The sequence below is a fragment of the Triticum dicoccoides genome, chromosome 1A (genome assembly GCF_002162155.2).
Source record: "Triticum dicoccoides isolate Atlit2015 ecotype Zavitan chromosome 1A, WEW_v2.0, whole genome shotgun sequence".
Taxonomy (NCBI): Eukaryota; Viridiplantae; Streptophyta; class Magnoliopsida; order Poales; family Poaceae; genus Triticum; species Triticum dicoccoides.
This window is the reverse complement of record NC_041380.1, coordinates 538,926,016-538,941,920: the sequence shown is the minus strand read 5'-3', so window position 1 is coordinate 538,941,920 and position 15,905 is coordinate 538,926,016. Positions and strand designations below refer to the sequence as shown.

Sequence of the window (15,905 nt, the reverse complement as noted above, 5' to 3'; positions counted from 1 at the left end):
AGGGCACACCGAATTGTCCAAACTTCCGGTAGGCTAGCCCAGAGTTGCCCCTGGTGGCCACCGGTGGCTGACAAGGTGGACCAACACTCAGAGGAGCACTAGCCCGGGGGGGTTAAAATAATGATGACCCTCAAGAGCGCGAGTCCCAAAGGAAAAGAAAAGGCTAGGTGGCGAATGGTAAAACCAAGGTTGGGCATTGCTGGAGGAGTTTTATTCAAGGCGAACTGTCAAGGGGTTCCCATTATAACCCAACCGGGTAAGGAACGCAAAATCCGGGAACATAACACCGATATGACGGAAACTAGGCCGGCAAGAGTGGAACAAAACACCAGGCATATGGCCGAGCCTTCCACCCTTTACCAAGTATATAGATGCATTAATTTAATAAGAGATATTGTGATATCCCAACAAGTAAACATATTCCAACAAGGAACAACATCTCCATGTTCCAACAAGGAACAAACTTCAATCTTCACCTGCAACTAACAACGCTATAAGAGGGGCTGAGCAAAGCGGTAACATAGCCAAACAACGGTTTGCAAGGACAAGGTGGGTTAGAGGCTTGGCTTAACAATATGGGAGGCATGATAAGCAAGTGGTAGGTATCGCAGCATAGGCATAGCAAAAGAGTGAGCAACTAGCAAGCAAAGATAGAAGTGATTTCGAGGGTATGGTCATTGTCGGTGTCAAAACCGGCAGATCTCGGGTAGGGGGTCCCGAACTGTGCGTCTAGGCCGGATGGTAACAGGAGGCAAGGAACACGATGTTTTACCCAGGTTCGGGCCCTCTTGATGGAGGTAAAACCCTACGTCCTACTTGATTGATATTGATGATATGGGTAGTACAAGAGTAGATCTACCACAAGATCAAGGAGGCTAAACCCTAGAAGCTAGCCTATGGTATGATTGTTGTATGATGAAGTTGTCCTACGGACTAAAACCCTCCGGTTTATATAGATACCGGAAAGGGTTAGGGTTACACAAAGTCGGTTACAATGGTAGGAGATCTTGAATATCCGCATCGCCAAGCTTGCCTTCCACGCCAAGGAAAGTCCCATCCGGACACGGGACGAAGTCTTCAATCTTGTATCTTCATAGTCCTGGAGTCCGACTGAAGGTATAGTCCGGCTACCCGAACACCCCCTAATCCAGGACTCCCTCGATAGCCCCCGAACCAGGATTCAATGACGACGAGTCCGGCGCGCAGATTGTCTTCGGCATTGCAAGGCGGGTTCTTCTCCAAATTCTGTGTACCTGTTGAATAATGTCTGATTTTCGTAATGTAGCGCACCTTGGCTTCCACGCCCAATAATGGCCGTCTTCCATGTGTCAAACGAATGCAAAAAGTCGGGGTGTTTTTACATTCACACCCCTAGCCGCATAAACGAGCCGCCTATTTAATGGGATGGGGATTCAGATCCAAACCACACCTTCTCCTCCCCGCGAATAATCATCAGAGCGCCTCCAGCAAAGGTCCATTCCAACATGGCCAGCCGTCACAGCTCCTCCTCTCGCCCTTCCAGTCCTAAACCTGGAGACTGGGAGAGGTGCTCCATCCCGCACAGCGAGCTAGTGTCGCTTCAGGCCAAGGGATTTCTCCCTCGGGCCTATATGGTCCCGGTCCGAGCCGGACTCGCCACCTATAATGGTGGAGAGCAAGCGGAGAGCACCCCCAATCCCTCCAAAGGAGAGCGGGTGTGCCTTGTCCCTTATCTAATAAGAGGACTTGGATTTCCAATTCATCCATTTCTCCGTGGTCTTCTGGAGTTCTACGGCCTCCAGCTGCACAATCTCACGCCCGCCTCTATATTGCATATCGCGGGTTTCGTCGCCCTTTGTGAGCTATTCTTGGGTGTTGAGGCTCATTTCGCGCTGTGGAAGAGGTTATTCTTCTTGGTGCCCCGCTCTAAGGAGGGGTCAATGTATCAAGTGGGCGGAGCCGAAGTGTGGCGCATCACCGGGACCGGATATCTATCTGGAACCCCAAAGAAGGCGTCCGAAGACTGGCCTTCGGAATGGTTTTATATAGAGGACGTCCCGCTGCCGAATCCTGTTCGGATCGGCCTCCCTGAGTTCAACAGTGCTCCCTTAAAGAAGCGCATGAGCTGGCGTCCACGGAGCCCTCGGAGGGAAAGTGACAGGGACATCATTTACCTGATGGGGCGAATAAGATTGTTAGCCCATTCCGGACTGACCATGATTGGGGTTATGGCCGAATGCATTATGCGGGGGGTGCAGCCACTTCAGTATAGAAGCCACCCCATGTGGGACTTCAACGGGGAGGACGACGCCACCCGCTACGGCCGTAAGGGGCCGGATTCGGCTGCCGCTCTACTAAAGATCTTGTCCACTTTGTATAAGGGAGAAGAGGAGGAATTTCTCCACGTCAACCCACAGGGCGGATTCTCTATGCATAATCCACCAAGCTGGGTAAGCGGCCGCATTTACTTGCCCATCCGTTTTGTATTCCCATTGTTAAATATTTAGTCTAACGACTTCAATGCAGGAACTGTGCCGGGTTGTTAAGGAAATAAATAGCCCTCCTCCACAACCCGAGGACCCAGGAAGGTCCCTCGACCCGGCCTCTCAAGAGGATCCGGACATATATGTGGAGCTGATTGATGGAGTGTTCCATCAATTGAGCAAGGACAACGCCTTGGTGGCCATTAGGGCCGATTACCCAGGGCTAATCCCGGCCTCCCAAGTAACTGAGATCGAAGTCCCAGTACCCCGAATAGGTGTCCGCCCTCTCGTGTTTGCAGTTTTCTGATTACAACTGAGCTTTGCAGGGGAGGTTTTTGAGACGGGAGGCCGAACCTGCGGCGGCAAGCCAATGAGGGGCCGCAGGGCCCCGTGGGCAGAAAAGAGGTGCGGTCCGGACCAAGGCGTCAGCGCAAAGGTATGGCGCACCCCCTTATCCCAGGTGTTACACCTGCGAGGCATATTAACACTCATGCTCTCTTCAGGACAAAGAGACCTCGCCGGACTATACCCGGAGAGGCTGCCAACCGCGCCTCCACCAGCCAAGCTCCAAAGCCTGGTCCGGAGGCGGAGGCGAACACCAGGCACGCACCGGACGCTCCTCCGATGGAGGATGTGGACAGGTTGTCTGCCACCAACTCTGAGGTGGAGAGTGCCATGAACCACAGGCGTCGCTAGACAATTCTTCGCGACGCTTGTTTCTCCCAAGAGGCATTAGATGCTTTTAATTCGGGAGATGCGTACCTCCGTGCCACTCAAAATGGTCTAGCCAGAGCCACGGAGCAATATGTAAAAGACATACGGGTAAGAAAATTTTGGTAATTATATATATATATACCAGTAGCCCCCGAGACTTGAAACAGTTAGAGTAACTGATTTAAGGATCATTTGTTATGCAGGTTCTTACAGAGAAGAATACTGTACTGTCCCAGGAGCTGGAAGAGTGCAAAGCCCAACTGGAGGCCGCACTAGCCGCGGCAGGGGAGCCCAAAGAGACCCCCTCTGGTAAGATACACTTCGAAAGATTAGTATCTTGTGAAGTGCGGCGTGGGTGTAAATCTGACAAATCATATTGCAGATGGCGCCGGACTAGATCTGGAGAGGCAACAACTCTTACGTCGGCTAAAGGCCGGTGAGAGTATGCTGACAAGGGTGAGGCGGGAGAAGAATGATCTTCAGGACGCCAACACCAAGCTGGACGTTGAACTTAAAGATGTCCGTGGCCAGCTGTCGGACTCCACTAAGGAGAATCAGCGGCTTCGACGCGGCATATTTAGTAAGTGCTTAAGCGAATCTTTGAAAGAAAAGAGTTCGGCGAGGAAGTCGACTAACAGAGTAATGTCTTTAGATATGCTAACGGGTCGTCCTACAGAGGAGATGCCCGGTTCTATGGGTGACCTTCTTCCCGAGCTCTCGCAACTGCACGAGCGAGTTCGGCAGGTGATGTGAGGCATTGCCCAAGCCTTATGGCCTTCCCACTCCATGCCCGAGGGCCTTGGAGAGCTTTTGGAGAAGCCTAAGGGAGCTCGGCGGCGCTTCCGGTTGTGGAAGATATCGGCCTGCCGACAAGGCGCTAGGGAGGCCTGGGCCATGGTGAAGACGCGGTACATGAAGTCTGACCCAAACCACATGGCCGAGGTCGGACCTGTGGGGCCTAACGGGAAGGAGATCCCTGTAAGCTTAGTGTACGGCCAGGTAGAATTGGCCGCAAAGTATTCCCAGCAGGACTGTAAGTTAGACAGCCTGTTAGATGGTATTGAAGAGGAATACAATCAGTCAGAGTGACTATGTAATTTTTAATTGACATGTGTAATGCCTTCTAGCCGGATTGTAGATCGTTTGTCGTTGCCGACCTTTTCGCTTCAACCTCAGGACCTGACGGTCCGTAGTGTGTCCGAATACCCTACCGGTTATGTAAGAACCGGGGTATGCATGGAGACCAGGCGTAGGGGTCATTAGTGCTTTATCAGACAAGTGCCCAACTAGTTATGTTATATTACATGGTTAGTAAGAAACATCTTCCAGAGAGAATAGTTCCGTTAGGGGTTCCTTTCTCTGGGAGGCATGCCCTAAAGTGCATGTCCGGACTGCAAACGCAGGAAAATCATCTGGGGGCATATATATAAATAAGTAAAAAAAAGGTCATCTTTTAGTTCACCGACCGAATATTCCCTTAAGAACGCTAGCTTTCGGCTTCACCCAGTCTGAGGTACACATCTGGCTGATCCGGCAGTAACAATCGCAGAGGTGCTCCCTTTACCACCTAGCCGAACAATCGGGAACGTAGGGGTAAGCACAGGAGCCAGGCAACCCAGCTTGGCCAAAACTTAAGTCATATCGATGCATATAATGGTGAAGAAAAGGTACATGCGGAAGTTTGACACATGTGGTGGGCGTGAAGCCCGAGTAAATAAGCTTCTGTTAAAGAAGCCCCCAGGTTTAATGAGCGCAAGTAGCACGTCACTTGAGGAGCCTTTAAGGGCTATAAAAGAAAAGAGGGGAAGGAGAGAAATGCAAGACAGAAAATGTAAAAAATGGACAGAGGAAGGAGACAAACACAGAGTCCGGTGCTAGGCATAGAATCTTCGGAGATGGGCTGCGTTCCATGGGTTCGGCTCGAGTCGGTTATCCGACGCATCTCGCAAGCGGTATGCTCCACCAGTCAGGACTTGGTCGATTATGAAGGGACCTTCCCACTTGGGCTTCAGCTTGTCCTTTTTCTTGTCTGGCAGGCGTAGAACTAATTCGCCAATGTTGTAGTTTTTGGCCCGCACTTCTCTGCTTTGATATCTTCGAGCCTGCTGTTGATAGAATGCAGAACGGGCTTTTGCCACGTCGCGCTCCTCCTCTAAGGCGTCCAAACTGTCCTGCCGATCGAGCTCGGCTTCCCTTTCTTCGTACATGCGCACTTGAGGTGAGTCATGAATTATGTCGCAGGGCAAGACTGCCTCTGCGTCGTACACCATAAAAAATGGTGTGTATCCGGTGGTGCGATTCGGTGTGGTCCGCAGCCCCCGGAGTACGGAGTCGAGCTCCTCTACCCAGTGCGTGTTAGATTCCTTGAGGGACCGCACTAATCTGGGTTTGATGCCGCTCATGATGAGACCATTTGCACGTTCGACCTGACCGTTAGTTTGTGGGTGATAGATGGAAGCATAATCGAGCTTGATGCCCATGTTTTTGCACCAGAGTTTTACCTCATCGGCCGTAAAGTTCGTGCCGTTATCGGTGATGATGCTGTGGGGGACGCCATAACAGTGTACGACCCCAGATATAAAGTCTATCACAGGTCCGGATTCGGCCATCTTAACAGGCTTGGCTTCTATCCATTTGGTGAACTTATCCACCATGACCAGTAAGTATTTTTTCTTGTGGGTTCCGCCTTTAAGGGGTCCCACCATGTCAAGCCCCCAGACCGCGAAAGGCCAAGTGATGGGGATAGTTTGGAGGGCGGTGGGTGGCATATGGCTTTGGTTTGCAAAAAGCTAGCAACCGACGCATTTTTGGACAAAGTCCTGAGCGTCCGCCCGGGCTGTTGGCCAATAAAAGCTTGTATGGAAAGCCTTGCTTAGAAGGGACCGGGCTGCGGCGTGATGGCCACCGAGTCCGGCATGAATTTCAGCTAGCAGGTTCTGCCCTTCCTCTTCGGAGATACATCTTTGAAGGACTCCGGTAGTGCTTTTCTTATAAAGTTCTCCCTCATGGACTTTATAGGCTTTAGATCGCCGCACTATACAACGTGCCTCGTTTTGGTCCTCTGGGAGTTCCTGCCTAGTAAGGTAGGCTAGGAATGGTTCTGTCCACGGGGCGATAACGGCCATTAGTACGTGGGCTGAGGTTGTGATTTCATTGGCAGAGCCTCCGATTATGTCAGATTGTTCGGCGTCGGACAGTGCGGTTGGGTCCGGGCTAATATTGCCATGTTCCCCTTCCCATACTACGGATGGCTTGAGCAGCCTTTCCAGGAAGATGTTGGGGTGGACCGCATCACGTTTTGCGCTGATGCATGCCAGGACGTCTGCCGCCTGATTGTTTTCTCGGGCTATATGGTGAAATTCGAGCCCCTCAAACCGAGCTGACATTTTGAGGATGGCGTTGCGGTAAGCTGCCATTTTTGGATCCTTGGCATCGAAGTCTCCATATTTGGGATATCGTGAGGTTCGAATCCCGTGCACCTCTAGGCGTTGAATGCCGATGGATACTGCCATCCGGAGACCATGTAAAAGGGCCTCATATTCGGCTGCATTGTTGGAGTCCATGTACATAATCTGGAGTACATATTGAACTGTGTCTCCTGTGGGGGACGCCAAAGCGATGCCAGCCCCTAGTCCGGCCAACATTTTGGAACCGTCGAAGTGCATGATCCAGTTTGAATATGTGTCGTACTCTTTAGGGAGTTCGGCCTCCGTCCATTCTGTGACGAAGTCGGCCAAAACTTGCGACTTGATAGCTCGCCGTGGCCTATAAGTTATGTTGAACGGGAGGAGCTCAATGGCCCATTTTGCAATCCGGCCCGTTGCGTCACGGTTGTTTATAATATCGTTGAGTGGTACTTCCGATGCTACTGTGATTGAACACTCTTGAAAGTAGTGTCGTAGCTTCCGGGATGCCATGAATACCGCATATGCAATCTTTTGATAATGTGGGTACCATGATTTGCATGGGGTAAGGACAGTGGACACATAGTAAACCGGCTTTTGAAGGGGGAATTTGTGTCCGTCCGTTTCCCGCTCGACGACGAGTACTGCGCTGACAACTTGATGGGTTGCTGCAATGTACAATAGCATTGGTTCGCGATGTTTGGCGTGGCCAGGACAGGGTTTGTTGCCAATATGGCTTTTATTTCCTCGAGTCCAGCCGTGGCGGCATCCGTCCACTCGAAGTGTTCGGTGCACTGAAGGAGGCGATAGAGGGGTAGCGCCTTTTCTCCCAAGCGGGAGATAAAGCGGCTTAGAGCCGCCACGCATCCGGTTAATTTTTGTATTTGTTTGAGGTCCTTTGGGATATCCAATTGTGACAAAGCTCGGATCTTGGCTGGATTTGCTTCGATTCCTCTACCGGATACAATGAAGCCCAAGAACTTTCCGGCTAGAACGCCGAAAACGCATTTTTCCGGATTTAGCATGATGTCATATGCTCGGAGGTTGTCAAATGTAAGCCTCAAGTCGTCTACTAGGGATTCGACATGTCTTGTTTTTACGACCACATCATCCACGTATGCCTCTACTGTTTTGCCGATCTGGTTTGCCAGACGTGTCTGAATCATGCGCTGATATGTTGCGCCGGCGTTTTTGAGCCCGAAAGGCATTGTGTTGAAGCATAATGGGCTGTATGGGGTGATGAATGCCGTTGCGGCTTGGTCTGACTCAGCCATCTTGATTTGATGGTAACCGGAGTATGCGTCGAGGAAGCACAACGAATCGTGTCCTGCAGTGGCGTCGATAATTTGATCGATGCGGGGGAGGGGGAAGGGATCCTTTGGGCAAGCCTTGTTAAGGTCTTTGAAGTCGACGCGCAGGCGCCAGGATTTGTCCTTCTTTGGTACCATCACCAAGTTTGCTAGCCAGTCCGGATGTTTTATATCTCTGATGAATCCGGCCTCCAATAGTTTGGCTAGCTCCTCTCCCATTGCCTGTCTCTTGGGCTCAGAGAAACGCCGAAGGGCTTGTTTGACAGGTTTGAATCCTTTTAGGATATTTAAGCTATGTTCGGCCAGCCTGCGTGGGATTCCTGGCATGTCTGAAGGGTGCCAGGCAAAAATGTCCCAGTTCTCCCATAGGAATTCTCGCAGTGCGGCGTCTACATCGGGGTTTAATCGTGCCCCGATGGAAGCTATTTTATTGGGGTCCGTTGGATGGACCTGGAATTTGACTATTTCATCCGCTGGTTTAAAGGAGGTGGACTTGGATCTTTTGTCGAGTATCACATCGTCCCTGTTTACCGCGGAGCGCAGCGTAGTCAGTTCCTCAGCCGCTAGGGCTTCGGACAGTGCCTCAAGGGCCAATGCGGCTGTCTTGTTTTCGGCGCGGAGTGCTATGTCCGGATCACTAGCGAGAGTGATGATTCCGTTCGGCCCGGGCATCTTGAGCTTCATGTACCCGTAATGGGTATTGCTTGGAAGATTGTAAACGCTTCCCGCCCCAGCAGAGCGTGGTGTCCGCTACTGAACGGGGCCACTTGGAATGTGACCTCTTCAGACCTATAATTATCCGGCCTGCCGAACACCACATCTAGTGTGATTTTTCCTGTACAGCATGCTTCCCGACTGGGGATTATTCCTCTAAAGGTTGTGCTGCTTCGCTCAATGCGCTTCCAGTCTATTTCCATTTTTTGAAGGGTTTCCTCATAAATGAGGTTCAATCCGCTGCCTCCGTCCATGAGTACCTTGGTGAGGCGAAAGCCGTCCACTATAGGACTGAGTACCAATGAGGCTGGTGCTCGAGCTGTTCAGAATTTAGGTTCATCACTGGCATTAAAAGTAATAGCTGTGTCACTCCATGGGTTTATTGTTGCTACTTGATAGACTTCGGCGAGGCTGCGAAGTGTTCTTTTTCGCATATTATTTGATGCGAAAGTCTCGAAGACTGTTAAGACTGTACTGGAGTCCCTGAGGTGGCTTTCTGCAGCCTCCGGAATTAGGAGATCTTCGCCCCTTTTGGCCACCTGCCAGAGTATCCAACATGCTCTAAGGCTATGAGTTGGTGTGGCGTCCTCTGTACTATGAATTTTACAGGGTCCATTAAGCCATCCTTCTAGTACGGTTCCACGCCCTGTAGAGGGTTTTGGTTTTTTGGTTTTTAACCCGGGTGTCTGATGATGATGCACCCTTTTATTTCGGACGAGGTTTCTATTCAGGGCCGGATTGTCCCAAAATTTAGTTTCGGTTTTCCGGGCGCTTTCCATCGCACAGTACTTTTGTACTATGGTCGCCAAGTCAGCGAAGCGTGTAAGATCACGACGACCTGTGGCGTTGAGGATTCCCTTGTCTGTGCAATTATTGCAGAAGATTGAGATTGCGTCTTCCTCGCGGTCGTCCTTTATCCTGTTCATAACCAGGAGGAACCTTGCCCAGTAATGACGTACTGTTTCTTCAGGCTTTTGCCTGATTTGGGATAGATCGCTTATGTTCGAGTGGGTGGGTGGAATTAAATCCGGAACTTCACCCAATCTAAGACTCAGAGGCCAAGAAGTTTCCGAACTCTGAAGTTTGGATTCTTGGATGTTGTCCAGTGAATCTAGCCCGTTGCCTGATTCTAAGTTCAGGTCTTGAGTTACATCCTCCCCTCCGTGGGTATCCGGCTTGGAGGGATCGGGAATCCGGACATAGCTAGTCCTTAAGATAGATGAAGGGTCGCCGCATTGTGCCTCTACCACGGCAACGTGATGGGTGACTTGGGGAGAACTAATTTCTCTTAGATCGGGTTTAAGCCCAACTTGGTCATAATCCGTAGTGACCCCCAAGGCGGCGATGCGATCCAAGAGCTCGTTTACGGAAGAGAGCTCCATTGGATCTAACTGCTTGACGAGTTCCGAGCTGACGTGAAGATTGCTTTTGATGACCCGAGAGGTCACCGTCGGCGCAACGGCCGAACAGGCGGTCATGAGAAAACCGCCTAGCCGGAGAGTTTGGCCGACAGCCAAGGCTCCCTTAGTAACGGTGCCGTCTTTAAAGACGGGAAGAGGCATCCTTCCTGATTGCGACGGCACAGAGGAACTCTCAATGAAAGCACCAATGTCGGTGTCAAAACCGGCGGATCTCGGGTAGGGGGTCCCGAACTGTGCGTCTAGGCCGGATGGTAACAGGAGGCAAGGAACACGATGTTTTACCCAGGTTCGGGCCCTCTTGATGGAGGTAAAACCCTACGTCCTGCTTGATTGATATTGATGATATGGGTAGTACAAGAGTGGATCTAACACGAGATCAAGGAGGCTAAACCCTAGAAGCTAGCCTATGGTATGATTGTTGTATGATGAAGTTGTCCTACGGACTAAAACCCTCCGGTTTATATAGACACCGGAAAGGGTTAGGGTTACACAAAGTCGGTTACAATGGTAGGAGATCTTGAATATCCGCATCGCCAAGCTTGCCTTCCACGCCAAGGAAAGTCCCATCCGGACACGGGACGAAGTCTTCAATCTTGTATCTTCATAGTCCTGGAGTCCGACTGAAGGTATAGTCCGGCTACCCGAACACCCCCTAATCCAGGACTCCCTCGGTCATCTTGCCTGAAATCCCGCAAGGAAGAAGAATGAGTCCCTGAAGAAGACAAACGGGCGTAGACGAACGAATCCTCACAAACGCGACGTTATCGGAACCAACCCGAAGAAGCAACACCGGAAAGAAAGCAAACAACATAGTAAACAACCACCACATAAGCATGGCAAGATGCACAACCGAGTATGATGCATGTCCGGTTTAAAGAAGCATGGCATGGCAAAGTGCGCAAACAACCCTACAAATTAAGTGGAGCTCAATATGCAACTCCGTTGCATATTGACGAAACACCACAATCAAGTTATTTAGTTCGATCTTGTTTATGTACCCAACAATATTAAATGTTGTTAGCATGGCAAGAGGTGAAGCAAAATAAAACTACCTATCTAGGCAAGTTTAAATGAGGCCGGAACAACAAACAACAAGTCCGGAAACTCCTCATGTGCATATTTTAAGGTTTGGTACTGTTCTTCCCTAAACACAATTTTAGAGTTGTCAAACATGCAAAGTGATGCCACCAAGTTAAACTAGGAATTTTTCCACCCCATTTACATATAAAGTTTATTAAATTAGGAGCTACGGTTAATTAGTTATGAATTAAATCATTTTAGCATGCTATTAAGCAAAACTTAAACAAACAGCAATTTAATCATTTTAAACATGGTTGAAAATTGCATATTATGAAACTAGATGAAAATCTAGTCAAATTACATATAGAGATCATTTTAATCCGGTGCACGGTTATTTAATTATGAGCAATGCAAGAAAAATGGCATTTCTGTAATATGCATGTTCAGGAAAATTTAGCAAAACGTCCAAGGGAAAAAATGACCATGGACTAAAACTGAACTGGCCCATCAGTTGGAAAAAGAAAAAAAAGGAAGGGGCCCTGGGGTCAGCTCACCCATGGGCTTGGCCCGGTGGGTGGAGGAGGAAGCTGGGCCGCGGGGCTTGCGGCTGGGCCTGAAGCGCGCTTGTGGCCCGAGAACAGAGAAGGGCCGGCTCGGGGCGACGTGGTCAACGGGCACGGGCGCTGCTCGTCCTCCTCTGCTCGATCAAAACAGAGGAGCGGCGCGGCGAGGGATGAAGGGCACAGGGAGGTGCGGCTCTGGCGGCTACGAGGAGGCAAACGGCGACGGGTCTGGGACGGCACGAAGACGACGCCGACGAGCTCCACGCCCACGGCGGATGGCGGAGCTGGACGGACTCGAGGGAAGGGAGGCGGCTTCAGTCGACCTGCCGACAGCGAGGCCCCGGCAAAGTACAACGAGGGCTCGCCGGAGCTCCGGTTGGTGGCGACGAACAGAAGGCGACGAGGCAGACTTGGCGCGGGCTTGACGAGGTCCTGCTGGTGGCTTGCCGGCGACGAGGTTCAGTGGGGGCAGCGGGATCGCGAGGTGGAGGCGCGCTCGGGCGCTGCTGCCTTTTGGGGTGGGCGCTGGGCATCTTCAGCGCGGGTGCTCGGGTAAAGGATCTCGTGCTCTCAGATGACGGGAGGCGCAGGAGATCGGGCGGTTCAATCCAGATGCGTCCGGGACGGGTGTTGCTCGGGGAAGAAGGAGCTCGGGGAGACTCGAAGCAGAGGCGGGGCTAGCAGCAGACGGGGATGGATGGAACCGGCGTTCCCCGGCGACAGCGACGGCGCAGCAACAGATCGGAGTGGCGGCGATGTTCCTTCATGGTCACCGACGAGGGCGCGATGTGAGGTGAGGAAAAGGGCGGCCCTGCTACCCCGGTGCTGCAGGCGGAGGAGCTTGGACCAGCTGGGCCTTGGGCGCGAGCGTTCCCGCTCGGGGGAAGCTCCTGTGGTCAAAGGCGAAGACGGCTGCGAGGACGAAGGACGACGCGGTGGCGGCTCGGGGCTGGTGGATGGGTGGATCTGAAAACGAGAAAGGGATTTTGGATCGGGGAGGATCCCGAGGAGGAAGAGACAGGATGAGTGGCGGCGGCTCGATGGGACAAGGCTCCTAAATTTTAGGGTTTGGGTCTAGGGGTTGGACTATATATAGCAACTAGATGATTCCCCGCGCGTTGCTGCGGGAATGTATGGATAAACTTTGATGATCATGTAAAATGATAATTTTGATGATCAGATCACTCTTTCAATCACATGGAATAATGTTATGAGTTAATGGGGAAAGAGCAAATTACTTTTCACTCTCCAGTACAGTTCTATGTGTAGGTGCTACTGCTAACAACGGGAATCCTGCACCAACCAAAGTTTGGAAGTACACAATCAAAGACTTGGTCGTTACATACTTTCAAAATGCACCAGGTCTCCAAATAGCAATTTCCATGACAAATAGTTTGTTGATCTATTCGTTAACAATCTCTCCCTCGAATAGTTTTTGTTGCCTTTTCTCCATTAGCATTGCAAGGCAAATGAAAAATCCAAGAAAAATACAGCTATATTCCTTGACATGAGCACTTGAGCCGGCAGAAGATTTCCAAAGAAAATTGAAATGGAATAAAAGATCCCTCAACTTTAAATATGCCCGCCAAAAGACTAAGGCACGCCATGGAATCAGGAGCCCTGCGGGATTAGTAACAATATATATCAATAAGGAAGCTCATGGTTGTACAAAATAGCAATAGATATATTTTTGGATGAATAGATCAACAAAAAGATAAAAAAAAGCAATAGATATATTAGTATTCCAAACAAAAAGATTGATCGCACGACAATTATGACATGGGAGGAAAATAGACAGATGCATCAAGTAGCAGAACGGGGCAAGAACATAACCCACTTTATTTGTGCATGTATTCTCAGCATAGATGAATTATACAGTTAGAAGAAAAAAAAATACCACCATGAGATGGTACATAAAAAATCCCTTGCCAGACCACAAGTAAAAGGCAACAAAATTTTAAGTCAGAGAAATAAACATGGTCACAAAGCTGATGGCACCTAGATTGGTAATGTCCTAGTTCTCTACAGTATTTCATGAAGATTTTGCCCCACCTTACTCACATAAGAAGGGAACATTACTTGCAGATGCCGAATCATTTTAAAGCAGCCGAAAGATGAAGATTTGAGCACCCACTCCATTGCTCCTTTGACAAATTTTGGGTCATTCCCACAATCAAATTGACCAAAAAATAGAATAATCCAATGAATCTAGACCACCAATAAAAATGAAATCATGTACATTTGATAGAAATGTACATATGAATATAGCAACAAACTTCAACGAATTGATATACTGAACCCTTTACAAGTGGTGATGCACAAATATTGAACTATACATAACCGGTGATTATTTGCTAGATTTAGGTGGAAATTATTACCATGAAGGTCAAGATAATGGGAATGAAGAAAGCATTGTGAATGAAAAATCAGAATATGATTTGGAATCGCATATGCTCAAAAGAACTCTACAATGCTGCAAAAATAAAACCGTTTTTGAGTTATGAAGTTTCTCTAGAGGAAAACAAAACATATCTTACCATCATATTGCAGCGATGAAGTATTTTTCAAGCATAAAAAACCATTGGTTGTCAATGATATATCCACACATGGTGTTAAACGACAAAACATTGATGCACTTTTAATATGTAATCCATGTCTTGATCTGTTGGGATGGCAATATAGATCTCAAAGTTTGTTCGTACAGTGACGAAACATGAGTTGTATGACATCAACTTCACTGATTTATATATTTTATATTTCAAATGGAAGTTGTCATGTGGCCAAAGCACCCAGCCAACTTCATGAAAAAGAGAACGGATCTGTGATGACACTGAAATAATCATAATGGTATGGATCAGTAATCCTTTATGATACAACACATGTGCTTTTGAGACCAATATAATGCAAGAGGGAACGTCAGATTAACTTTGCATGAACTGGCTGGCATGACACAATTTTGAAGCAAAGGTGCAGACACCAACCTGATGCTGAAGACTATGGGAGCGACGGCGCTCCACTATCTGAAGGGGAATTTCTGCGAGAGCACAGAAAGTTGCCGAGAGGCGGCAACCTCGTCACTTCTGGGCGGCAGGGAGGGAGGTGGTGGATGTCATCCTTCAGGAGGCAGAGTCGTCGACGTGGCCGTGGTTGGGTGCCTCAAGTCTGCAGCGTGGGAGTCCTGCACCGGATCTTCCTCTCCGGCTCCCCTTACTCCGCCACCCCCACCCCTCACCATCTCTCCCAGATAAGATCGAGCCGCAGGTGAGGCGGCGGCCAGATCGATGACGCGATGGAGGTGGCTCCGTCGAGGTCTTCGCGCGCCAAGAGAAGGAGAGGAGGAGGCGCCATGGGGTGCCTCTGCTCGCTCGCGTGGAAGAACGCCGAAGCAGTCAGCTGCAGGGCATCGATGGTGCGTGGGTGGCATCGTCTGTTCTGCTGCCAGGAAGAGGAAGGGATAAGAGAGATCCATCAGTGGGCTTCTCTTGGGCTTCTCTTTATTGCTTATTACTCTGCCTCATCTGTTACGGAAGCCCAAAGAGGCACGCTTCGGCTACCAGCATGATTTTGTTAACCCTGAAACAAATGACAACACGGCTTGTTGAATTTTTTTGCTGATGTGGCAAGCTGGCAAGTGAAGATAAATAAGAGTTATTGCTGATGTGGCAAGGCTGCTGAGTTGGATAGCTTGCATGTTTAGAGAAATAGGGTAGTGGGGATGAACTATTTAGGTATTATAGATATGATTTTTGGGTAGGGGCTAATCCGCTCCTCCGATCGCAATCGGGCGATCGAGAAAAAAAAGGCTAGGGAGTCCAAGTAAGAAAACGGTGACGTTTTGTAGATGTTTGGGGATGATCCGGATCCAACGATGACGACTGTCCGGGACGGGTCCGGGACAGCTTTTCGGACGCGCGCGCGAGGGGGTTTGATGCACTGAGCAGAGAGGGTTTCGGACCGTGCGATCGCATCGGACATCTCCGAAAGCGAAGAGGGGAAAGAGGATGGACTAGGTGGGCTGAGAAGAGAGAGGGGGAAAGCAACCCGGCAACTGTTTTCGAAGACCGGAAACGTCCGACGTTTGACCGGCTATATTGCCGCTATAGTTTAACGGTTAGGCTATCAAACGAACTCCGAACGCGATGAAACTTGGCAGACGGTCTACTGACAACAAAACAACACCACACGCCAACTTTCATCCCATTCCGAGAACATTTTCTGGCCACTAATAAAATAATATTTCGGACGTGCCGTGGGCGCGTGCAAGTGTGGTTGGGCTCAGAACGGACAACGGACGGAA

General features: G+C 49.8%; 1 long non-coding RNA gene across 1 annotated transcript; it reads right to left on the bottom strand.

Moving 5' to 3' along the window:
• Positions 1–12,971: 12,971 nt before the first annotated feature.
• On the bottom strand, positions 12,972–15,037 carry LOC119287141. Its single transcript, XR_005140754.1, has 2 exons — positions 14,590–15,037; positions 12,972–13,228 (listed from the first exon to the last, which is right to left on the bottom strand). It is a non-coding gene; the product is annotated as an uncharacterized LOC119287141 (long non-coding RNA).
• Positions 15,038–15,905: the final 868 nt, after the last annotated feature.